Below are 11,483 nucleotides of genomic sequence, written 5' to 3'. Positions count from 1 at the left end.
CCCCCCCCCCCCCCCCCCCCCCCCCCTCCCGCGCGACCGTATCAATTATAATTTTTTTAAAAATTGTTTTTGAATTTTTTTTCCTAGGTCAAATCTCAAGGGTCGGATTTTGAAATGGTCATCGGGATCTTGTCCTAGTTTCAGTGTCGGGGTCGGGTCCTAGATCAATTATCGGGATTGATTTCAGGTCAGAAATTATTTTCCTAAAGAGTATTTTTTAATCTCAAGTAAAAATAAAGATATTTTATGAAAAATATTTTTCATTCACCAACCAAAAATTAAAAAAAAAAATTTACTTGTTAACCAAACATGAGAAAATAAGTTAGAAATGCACTTGTTTTCCAAAAAAACATTTTCTTTCGTACCAAACACACCCTTTATTTGGCACCAACATGGATAAGATAGATGAGAAAAATAGAAAAGAGAAAGAAATTACTGTTGATCTGAATTCTGTAGAACCATGCCACTCCCACGTTGATCAGCCACTTCCCTGAGTGCTGCCCTCCACCGCTTGATCTTCTCGATCCACTCCTCTTTACCTTCATCAGATTGTTCCATTATTCGTTGTTCATGCTTAGCAAATGCAGTAGCAAAGCTCCCCATTTGCTTTCCAACATCGAGCGGATCCACATAGTAGAAAACTGGCAATATAGCATGTCCTCTTTTCCTCTTGTTTTCAAGAATCATGACAAGCTCATCAAGGCACCAACTAGATGTTGCATAATTTTTTGATAAGATGATGATTGAACTCTTTGAGCTATGAATTGCTTTATCCAGTTCAGATTTAATATCTTCCCCTCTTTCAATTTCATTATCATCTCTGAATGTTCGATAACCCTCATCCACCAAAGCTTTGTAAAGCTGATCAGTGAAAGACTTACGAGTATCCTCACCTCTAAAACTTATGAACACATCGTACATACAACGGAACTTGGCATTTGAGGCTTCCTCAACTCTCAAAGCTTTCATTGCAGGAAAATTAGTAAGATTTTGAGATCTCAAAAAGATAAACTTTATCTTCAATGTTCAGTACTGTTCAGCTACTCTGAATATATGGAGGTTATTGTTTTACTTTTTTTTAATAATATTGAGTAATTGGAATGGAACATATTCAGACCACTTGGCCTACCCGAAAAGACATCTTGGCCTACCCAACTTATTGGAATAAAACATATTAAGAGAAAGCTAGCAAATTGACTTGGAAATCTACAATATAGGATGAGAAAAGGGACATACCTCTCCATTTTATGGTTTAGTGGTTATAAATGTTATTCATATATATGCATCTCAACTTTTACACAAATAAACCAAAGTACAGGGGCGGCTCAACGTAATTGAGGCTTAAAATATAAACAAACTTCGTATACATATTTATTCAAAATTTATTTTTCTTACACTATTTAGATGAAAATTATTAGTATTTAATTTGTTTTTTCAGTTATTGATTTTAGGTAAGATTTTATCAACTCAACATTGAAAAACATTTCTTCAATGAGGCAATATGAATTGTTAACATAATTTTATAAGTAATAAGTTGACAAATATTTTAAATAAAGATAAGAGTTAGAACCATAGAATTTGATTCAAGAAGTTGATGACTTGGTATACACCATTTTAATATGCTTGTTGTAATGTTTGAAACTAAAATTTAAAAAGAAATAAAAAAAAATTTGTAATTCACTTTGTTCAACACTTTTCACTATTAATTCTTATTTTTAACAAAGTATAAAAGATGTTAAAATGGGTAAAATAATATATTTTTTATCCTAATTAATCAATTTTTTCTATAAAAATTTAACACATAATTTATTCTTGATAATACTTTGGGCCCCCCACATAAGCCTTATTTTACAAAGGCAAGAGCCGGCCCTGCCAAAGTACCTTATTGGTCTAACGAAAGTTAATAAATTAATTTTTAATTTATTTTATTTAAAAGAATTCATGTAGGGGTATATTTGATCCTTCACACATGTGAATTGTTTTGACTTCTTTGATTCAACGACTAATTTAAATTTATTATTTTCATGGTCAAATTTATTTTTTCATTCATTTTCTTGTAAAATTTATCATAGATGCTTAACTCTTTTTGATAGATACAAAAATATTACAATGTAGCTGCTAAAAATATAGTTTTAAATTTTTTTCTTACTTTTTTCTCTTTTCATTCATACTTCTTTCTTTTTATTTCTCATACACTAAAGAATGAAAGAAAAAAATTAACTAAGAATAAGAAACTCAAATAATGATAAGCAAATAGATCTATAAAGGAAATATTTAAAATTCAAATTAGTCATTCAATCAAAGGAGTAAAAAAAAAATAAAAATATGTGAGAAGGATCAAATATACCCTTGAACTTGTGAAAAGGGTAATATATACCCTACATAGATTATTTTTAAAAATATATATTAAAATATTTTTTCACTTTCGCTAGATGAAAAGTGTATTTGTGAGAAACATTTATATTGGTAACGGTATATGCAAGTCAGTTTTATAAAGAGTGGTATGTCAACTCTAAATCGCAAGTAGAGGAGTATATTAGGCTTGTCACTCTCCGAGCCTATGTATACCCTGGATGTGGCCGACACTCAAGACCCTTGCTGGTCCTAAGCAAATCCTTGGTCTGATCACTTATTACTATATTGAAGGCTATAACAACTATGCGGAAGCTTTTAAAAGATGAGCATGTACTATTAGCAATAGGGTTGCAATCCTAAATCTAGTTAGTGAACCTTAGCATAGTTTGTAACCCTTAAAACTGTTGGGTTTTATTTGCCCTGAATTTCTTACCATAAATAGGTTTTCCTTTTAGGAAAAGGTTTTAGAGTGGCTAGTCCTTTTCTTGAAGGAAAAGGTTCAGGACTCTATAAATAGAGGTTTGTTCCTTCTAACTTAATCAACATTCACAATGTAGTCCTAGGGTTTTGAGAGTTTTGGTTATGGGGAAGAATTTGTGAACCTCTTTGTATTTCGAGTGAATTGGTTGAGGTTATTTCTCTCTATATTTTGTACTTTCATATTTATAGTGCATTGCTCATCTCCTTTGTGGATGTAGGGCGATTGACCGAACCACGTTAAATCTTTGTGTCTTTTGGTATATTTCTCGTTTGTTTCTTACTCATGATCTTTCGAGGTTTGCTTTGCTAGCTTCCACATGACACCTAATTATTTTTGGTCCTAACAAAAACATTGTCTTAATGACATATATAGCAATAGTGTAACACCACAAAAAATTTGAAGCCAAGACTCGATCAGTTCTTCGTATGCTTATAGGTTCGAACCAGATGATTTCTAATGGTGCATTGGTTATAAGGTAAATTCTTTAGAGTGGGAAGAGCTTTGAAGATGAATTAAGGAAATATGAATCCTCTAGCACAAAGTTGAGTTGAAAGCTTCCTTATCGATTGACTTTCAATACAAGATTTTACTCTGGTCGATTTCAAACAACCATATCTATTATAATATGAAGAGTTATGTGACCCTTAACCTATCACATTAAAGATATTTGAGTCTTCTTTCCGACGCCACCTGATCGCTCATCAATCCGATCTCAGAGTAGAAATTTATGATCATTTGACCAAAAGGTCGCGAGCTGAATAACTTACCGGAAGCATGTACGATTCACCCATCAAATTGTGTGTTTCGCACAATGCCAACTGCGATGGGCACATGGATCAAAACAATTTGGCAGCTCCTGGAAGCATATGCATTTCACATTTGGAATTATGCATTTCGCACAATGCCAAGTGCAAAGGTACTTCGTTCAGCACATGACATCAATGTGAACTCTTTTATGTTGATTTTAATCCATTTATTTAAAATTCTTTGGCCATTCTTTCAAGACATAGAACATGTTTTCTATCCTCCTCTCATCCTACTTCATGAAGGTAAGTCTTTTCTCAACAATATTAAGTTTTCCAACTCAAATATTCATGAGTTGATAGAAATCTTAAATCTTGACCATAGGATTTTCAAGAAATGAATTTAAGAATTTCTTGAAAAAAATTCTTGATCGTTCTTCTTCAATATTTATGGAGTGTTTAGGGTATCTGTAGATACACAAATTTTATTGAATTTATTTCATACAAAATTTGGATTAAATCCATGTTTATTTGGGTTGAATGATTAACTTGGGCTTTACAAATAAATAAGTCCATTTTTATTAAATTTCAGTCACAGGTCCATTTCACCTTGAAGCTTGTTGCTCCCAATTGCACACGCAAGCCTACACGGTCGCACAAGTAATATAGTGGCTCTTAAAAGAACCAGATTATCGAGCCCAAAGGACTTGTCAATTAACTATTTTTACTAAACTATACTGATCTAATTATTTATTTAAGAGAGCCAAAAGAGAAGAATGGAAGAACAAAATAATAAAATTACTTACAATAATTGAAAAATCCCAAGGTTGCAACATGTATTGGATTTCATATATCATATTTTTGGCTTAGAACTAATTTTAGTTGTCAAGCTACTGGTTTATAGGGTTGATGATATGATCCGGGTTATACGCCTCTCGTCGCCTACCCCAATTAGTTATCTAACTACATCGTTGAGCGTGGATAAATAGACTAACTGGCGAGCATTTATATTTCATTCTATTTCGTAACCAAGCAAGGTGTTCGTCTGGGCGTCACTCCTGAACACTAATCACCTCAATTTTATGGGTGGACCGAGCTCTCTATATTCTTTGGTCTATCTAACCTCTCCTCTCTCGATTTTAAGATTAGACAATATATTTATCTCATGGTGATCAAACACAAAATACTAAAACAAGAATATAGAAGTAACTTATAATGACAACCAATAATTAATTCAAAAACCTTAAATAATCAACATTGAATCCGTAGCTATAGCCCCAGAACAAGAGCTTTAGCTACTAATGTCTAAGAAAACAAGAAGAAGAAAAGAACCCTAAAAAGTATTGACGACTTTCTCTTCAAAAGTGCCTCCTCCTTACTCTATATTTGTTTTGGGTGTCCTCCAATAATTTTTTTATGGACTATTTATAGATATAGAAAACCCTAAAAAATAATTGAGTCCAAATCAAATTAGGAGCCCAAAACCAAAACCAAAGGAATTGGAATTCCTCCCGTGCGTAAAACCGCCTCAACTTACACCGCCTCTCAATTGACCACTGCCTTCAGATTCTGCCACGTGGCAGCCTTGACTTTTTTTAACTTTACACCAATTTAATCCTACAAATAAAATACACTATTTAGCACAATCCATAAAGTTAATGCTAAAAAAGGACAGATATAAATAATAAATGTGAGGCAAATAATGATTAAAAATATATATTTTTGGCCTCACATCAACACCCCACACTTAAACTTTTGTTCTTCCTCGAGTAAAAATTAAAGTTCATCTCAAAAATCATACTACGAATGTCATCACTTAGGTTAATACAAACAATTAGTCCATATACCAATTTCAAAACACCAAGTACTCTTCTCAATCATTATGCAAGACATCCAAATAAACAACAAACCTCTAACCTCCTACCTCAAGGAAAGACTTTGAACTCATCAAATTTGTAACACCCCGTATCTGAAACAGATCAAAAATACAGATTCTAAGAAGTTGCAGGTGCAACCCACGGTTGCCATCCACGGACCGTAGGTCAGACCACAGCCCGTGCTGGTGGTCCGTGGTTCACCACTGTAACCCCTCCCAAGCCAGCTCAGAAAATCGGCCAAGTCTCGACCCACGGTCCGTAGATCAAACCATGGTCCGTGGTTTGTGTCTGTGGACCGAGGCCCCCTTTATCCAGCCTCTGATGCAAACGACGGCCGACCAGTATGGACTGTCGTTCGATCTACGGTCCGTAGGTCTGACCGTAAGTGAGGGTCAGCAGCCAGTTAGATGAAAATTGTTGATTGAGTCAACTTCAAATGGTCATAAGTCTTAGAAAAAAAGGAATTGTGTGTCCTATGACCTATGGTAAGATATATAATTAAATCCTCTTTCCAACTCCACCGAGTTTGCTAAATTCCGACCTCCGAGTAAAACGTTATGCTTGTTTTAGTGAAGCCCTGTTGGGCAGACTTGACCAACGACTCCAATCTATAGATCGTAGATTGATCTACGGACCGTAGATTGATCTACGGCCCGTAGGTCCCGTCCATTGATCACTCCGACAGCAGTTAAGTCGGGGGTCTTTTGGTCTTTTCCTATTTCATTTAACCCCTAAGATACGTTGTTTAGACCCTAAATTATGAAGTTTTAGTCAGTTTAAGCCTAGAAACATAACTAGAACTTATCTAAGTCAAATCATTAATCAGAACTTAGAAAATTAGAAGCGTAAGAAGAGAAAGAGGCGACCAACCCTAACTCCAAGAACGCAACAAGTTTTCTTCAGTTCCAGCCCAGAAATCAAAGGATTTCTCCATGAAATTCGTCACCAGGTATGTGGGATTTCACTAGTGGGTTCCATTTGCCCATTGGGTCCCTAGAATTCAGTCAGTTTCTTGATTCCCTTATTATGAATAGACATAGGGTTTCTAGAATTACAACAGATCATCATGAATTAGTTATTTAATGTTCCAAATCAGCTTATCTTGTTATTACATCGTTTCTCGCATGAATTTCAGAACCCTAGCTATGTATTTCTTTAGTTCTTGAATTAAATATGCTAGGTCAGATATTTCAGTATTCAGTTATACATGCCTCAATTTATGAATGCATCATTATCAGATTAATTGTTGCATTCTCATTTTTGCATGTTCAGATTTGAGCTATCCAGTGTTACATAAATTCAGTCTTAATGTGTTAATCACTTAATCTATTGGGAGTAGCATAATACTGAGTTGGACTAGGGTTCATCGTAACCAAATAGTCCCAGATCTACTAGCCAAGTAGATTGTAAGTCCCCTCTGTGGGCATAAGTTTAGTTATCACACCAGTATGCCTCTATACCTTTGACATGGTATATTGGGTCCTCTCGATGGGGCGTATACATCGGACTCCACATTTAGCTCATGTGGTTTTATGTCGGTTATTAGCAGCTCCCACAGTTCAGTCAGACTCTATTGCATTGACCATATTTCAGTACAATCAGTATTCAATCTCAGCATGTTATAAATTTGGTCATTGCAGCATTTAGCTCTGTATTCAGTATTTTTCAGTGCGTTTATATTCAGTTCATCTTATATCATTGCTCAGTATGCTTTGTTCAATTATATGTTATTTCAGCTTTATTCTATTAGGCATGCTCAGTACCTTTCAATTACTGACGCATACGTGTGCTACATCTTCTCGTGATGTAGGTTCAGGCTCTCAGCATCCAAATCATGCTTAGATCGGTTCCCGATCTTCAGTTCAGCAGAATCAGTGGTAAGTCCTCATTCTCCAAGGACAATAGTCATGAGTTTCTTTTCAGTATTTTTAGTCCTTTAGTTTCAGTTTTGCTAGACTTAGCTGGGGCCTGTCCCAGCATTTCTAGTCAGTTTAGAGGCTTATTTCAGACATAGATAGATTCAACTTACAATTGAGTTAATATCTTCTTTGTATTAAACCCATCAGTTTTCATATATCTCAGTTATAGTATATAGGTATTCCCTATGATTTTCAGTATATCTTATGATTTAGCTTCCACATCAGTTTATTATTCAATTTATCTTTAGTATGCTCATGATCATGCTAGCAGGGTTAGCTTGTGATCACTTATGGTCTTAGGTCCCGTGTCCGCGTCTCGAGGGTAGCTCGGGGCGTGACAAAATTTAAGCTTGCTCCCCTACTCTCATCAAAGAAAGTTAATAAAATCACCTATCCATCATGAAACAAGTGCCCTCACAAGAGGAAATAGTCCACACACTCAATTCAAAAGATTGAATATAATTTAAGGACTTCATATCAAAAACAACTCTCACACTCACAAAGAAAATTCACATGTATGCACAAAGAACCATATGATTACCCATTATGTACATCTCCACTAATTAAGCATGCTCGAATATAGTCAAATAGGACTTTAACGGGTTGTAATGTAGGCTAGGGGATGGGTAGGAAAACTATATAATAGTGACTTACACTTCCTTAAGCACTTTGCAATTTACGACTTCATCACCCATTATTTTCTTCTTCTTTTTTCAGTCCTCTATTCAACAATTATTTCACAAGTAATTCTCATCATCTCAAGAATGTTTCAATCATTTTTTATTTTTTTTAAGGTTTCCTTCATAATAGTCACCCTCAACTTACGTATTTTACATGCATTAAGGTAACGATGTCCTTGGAAGGACCAGGGCCATTGTCAAGGTAACTTCTTTTGTTCATCTTTTTTTTTTACATCACATTCTTTCAAAGAGGGCTTTTTAAGCACTTTGTAGCTATCATTGATTACCTTCTCACTCAACCATTCCTTTTCTTCAGATTTAACAATTAGAATAAGTCTATGCTATAATGCTCAAGAAAGCAAATTGCAAAAACTAGGGATTCAACAAAATAGTCAAGGGCAAAATAAGGCTACCAACAAAAGACTACAGGCTCAGAAGGGCTAACTAATGATACATAATATCTGAAAAGGCTAAAATTTACCAGACAAATCAAAGAAAACCTATTATCATCTCCTATACAAAGCAACACTTTTTATTTCTCTTCAATAACATGCAGGGCAAGTTCTAGACTAAGATGCAAAACATGGAATAAACACATTCTCACCACACATGACACAAGTATCAATCAAGATGGATCAATTCCACTTCTAAGAGAGACATGATCATAACAAACTACAACATAAAATAAGCTATATACAAAGTCACAACCATGAGCTTAGGTGTCAAAGAGTCTGCATTTTTTTTTTATCAAGCATTCACAAGAAAGTACTACTAAAAAATTAGACCTAAATAACAAGTATCACACCACTCAAAAGGATCTTTTCTTTTCTCTCAAAAAAATAAAAAATAAAAAATTATTCCTAAAAAAATAAAAGACACTTAGTTCAAAGGGACTATCCTCAGGAAAACAACCGAAAACAAAAGCCAAGGAACCCATCCTAAAAATATAAAAGACTCAATAAAACAATAAAAACTAGGAATTTATTCCTCCACCCCACACTTAAAAAGATGCTATGTCCCCAAAGCATCAAATAAAATTTAAAAACAAGGGTTAGAAAAACTTCTTGAGGCTTTTAAGCGTAGCTAGTAGCATGTTCTCTTTATTTTCATCAAGGGTCGTCACCCCACACTTAAGCTCAAGCGTGCTCCTTAGCTCCAAATTCTGGATACTCAAACTTTTCCAAAACCTGTAAAAACAACACAAAAATAAAATAATAATAATAATAAAAAATAAAAAATAAAATAAGAAGTTACATTATAAATTGGGTTGCCTTTCTATTAACGCCTAATTTAACGTCGCGGCATGACACAAGTAAGTTCACCACTTTTCTTTCCACTTTGAACTTATGAATTGTACCCCTAACTTTGCATCTATTTTTCTGCTCCTCTCAAGGGGTGGTATAAAGATAAAAGAACCAAGTAGTATATATCACATCTTGTACTTCTTGGCCCTTACGTAAGGAATATTCGTTTGTCTACGTGGACTAGAAAACCTTAGGATGTAGGGGCCTTGTTCCCCATCTATACAGTTCTCCATTAGTTCAGATGACTCAAATGATACATCAACATCTAAACATAATGTTGAAAAGTGATTTGAATGGGGTCCAATACGTCCCTCTTCCAAATTTACACCAATTGCAACATGCTCAGTTTTATACTCTTTCCCAAATGTGGCATCTTCATGAAAAGTCTGATTGCATTGCATCTCCTCTCGTTTTAGATCCTCAATTTGACTTCTGAGAGCCTTTTCAGTATCACAAAACTCATAATTGGATTGTTGAGCGTCAAACACATCAACTTTTACATTCAATTCATTGCTTAAGTTCTGAGTATGCAAGAAAAACATATTAACATTTTGAAAGTGCTCCATTTTTCTATCTATAAGGTGTGACATCACATATATGATTCTCCTACGGCGCTCTTCATATTCCTCTATTAATTTCCTGCAATATTCCATACTATCAAAGGAACAAAGATTATTAGCATCTTCATGAGAGGGTTTTGGAGTAGGGTAGCAACACACGGTGCAACCGACCCACAACCCCCTACAAAATTCACAAGATAGAGATGGTGCACACAATTCTCCCTCGGGAATATAATTACATTGTTGCCAAAAGTGGGCTCCTTTGCAATAAAGACAAGGTCTTCCCACTTGTGAATAATCCTCATTCATGTTCATCCCAACAAAAGTATTAATTAGTAGGAAAACAAATATGTATAAAAATAAATAAACAAATAAATAAATAAAAAGAAAAAGTATAACCTAGAAGAATAGTTAATTTCTAAGTCCCCGGCAGCGGCGCCAAAAACTTGTTACTCCCAATTGCACACGCAAGTGTACGCGGTCGTGCAAGTAATATAGTGGCTCTTAAAAGAACAAGATTATCGAGCCCAAAGGACTTGTCAATTAACTATTTTTACTAAATTATACTGATCTAATTATTTATTTAAGAGAGCCAAAAGAGAAGAATGCAAGAACAAAATAATAAAATTACTTACAATAGTTGGAAAATCCCAGGGCTGCAGCATGTATTGGATTTCATGTATCATATTTTTGGCTTAGAACTAATTTTAGTTGTCAAGCTAATGGTTTATAGGGTTGATGATATGATCCGGGTTATACGCCTCTCGTCACCTACCCCAGTTAGCTATCTAACTACATCGTTGAGCGGGGATAAATAAACTAACTGGCGAGCATTTATATTTCATCCTATTTCGTAACCAAGCAAGGTGTTCATCTGGGTGTCACTCTTAAACACTAATCACCACAATTTAATTGGTGGACCGAGCTCTCTATATTCTCTGGTCTATCTAACCTCTCATCTCCCGATTTTAAGATTAGACAATATATTTATCTCATGGTGATCAATCACAAAATACTAAAACAAGAATATAGAAGTAAGTTATAATGACAATCAATAATTAATTCTAAACCCTTAAATAATCAACATTGAATCCGTAGCTACAACCTCAAAACAAGAGCTTTAGCTACTAATGTCTAAGAAAACAAGAAGAAGAAAAGAACCCTAAAAAGTATTGATGACTTTCTCTTCAAAAGTGCCTCCTCCTTACTCTATATTCAGCCATAGGTTCGAATCCTGTCACCTTGATGCGATGTGGCGAAAAAGAAGATACTCTTTCAATGATTATGATGTTATATTAAAGAATGAAATCTAAAAAAGCCAAAAATTGGGCTTCTAGACTCCTGAAGACTACCTACTCCGCCTTTTTATCAGATTTCATCGTACTGCTAGTTGTTGTTATTCCCCGCTAACATCCACTCGCTCCCTAACTCTAAGAGCAACTCCTCTTTTTAGAATTGTTGAAGAAACTACTAACTCTAACTATCTAACTGCACTGATCGGGGTCGATCTCACTGACCCTTTGCTTCACCACGCCCAAGCCGGAGGCTAAGGAGAGCAGAATAA

General features: G+C 34.8%; 1 pseudogene; it reads right to left on the bottom strand.

Moving 5' to 3' along the window:
* LOC125847082 (disease resistance protein RUN1-like) overlaps positions 1–969 on the bottom strand; it is an 8,180-nt pseudogene extending 7,211 nt beyond the window's left edge.
* Positions 970–11,483: the final 10,514 nt, after the last annotated feature.

The sequence above is a fragment of the Solanum stenotomum genome, chromosome 12, assembly GCF_019186545.1.
Source record: "Solanum stenotomum isolate F172 chromosome 12, ASM1918654v1, whole genome shotgun sequence".
In the NCBI taxonomy this organism is placed as follows: domain Eukaryota; kingdom Viridiplantae; phylum Streptophyta; class Magnoliopsida; order Solanales; family Solanaceae; genus Solanum; species Solanum stenotomum.
This window is presented reverse-complemented; position numbering and strand designations above follow the sequence as displayed.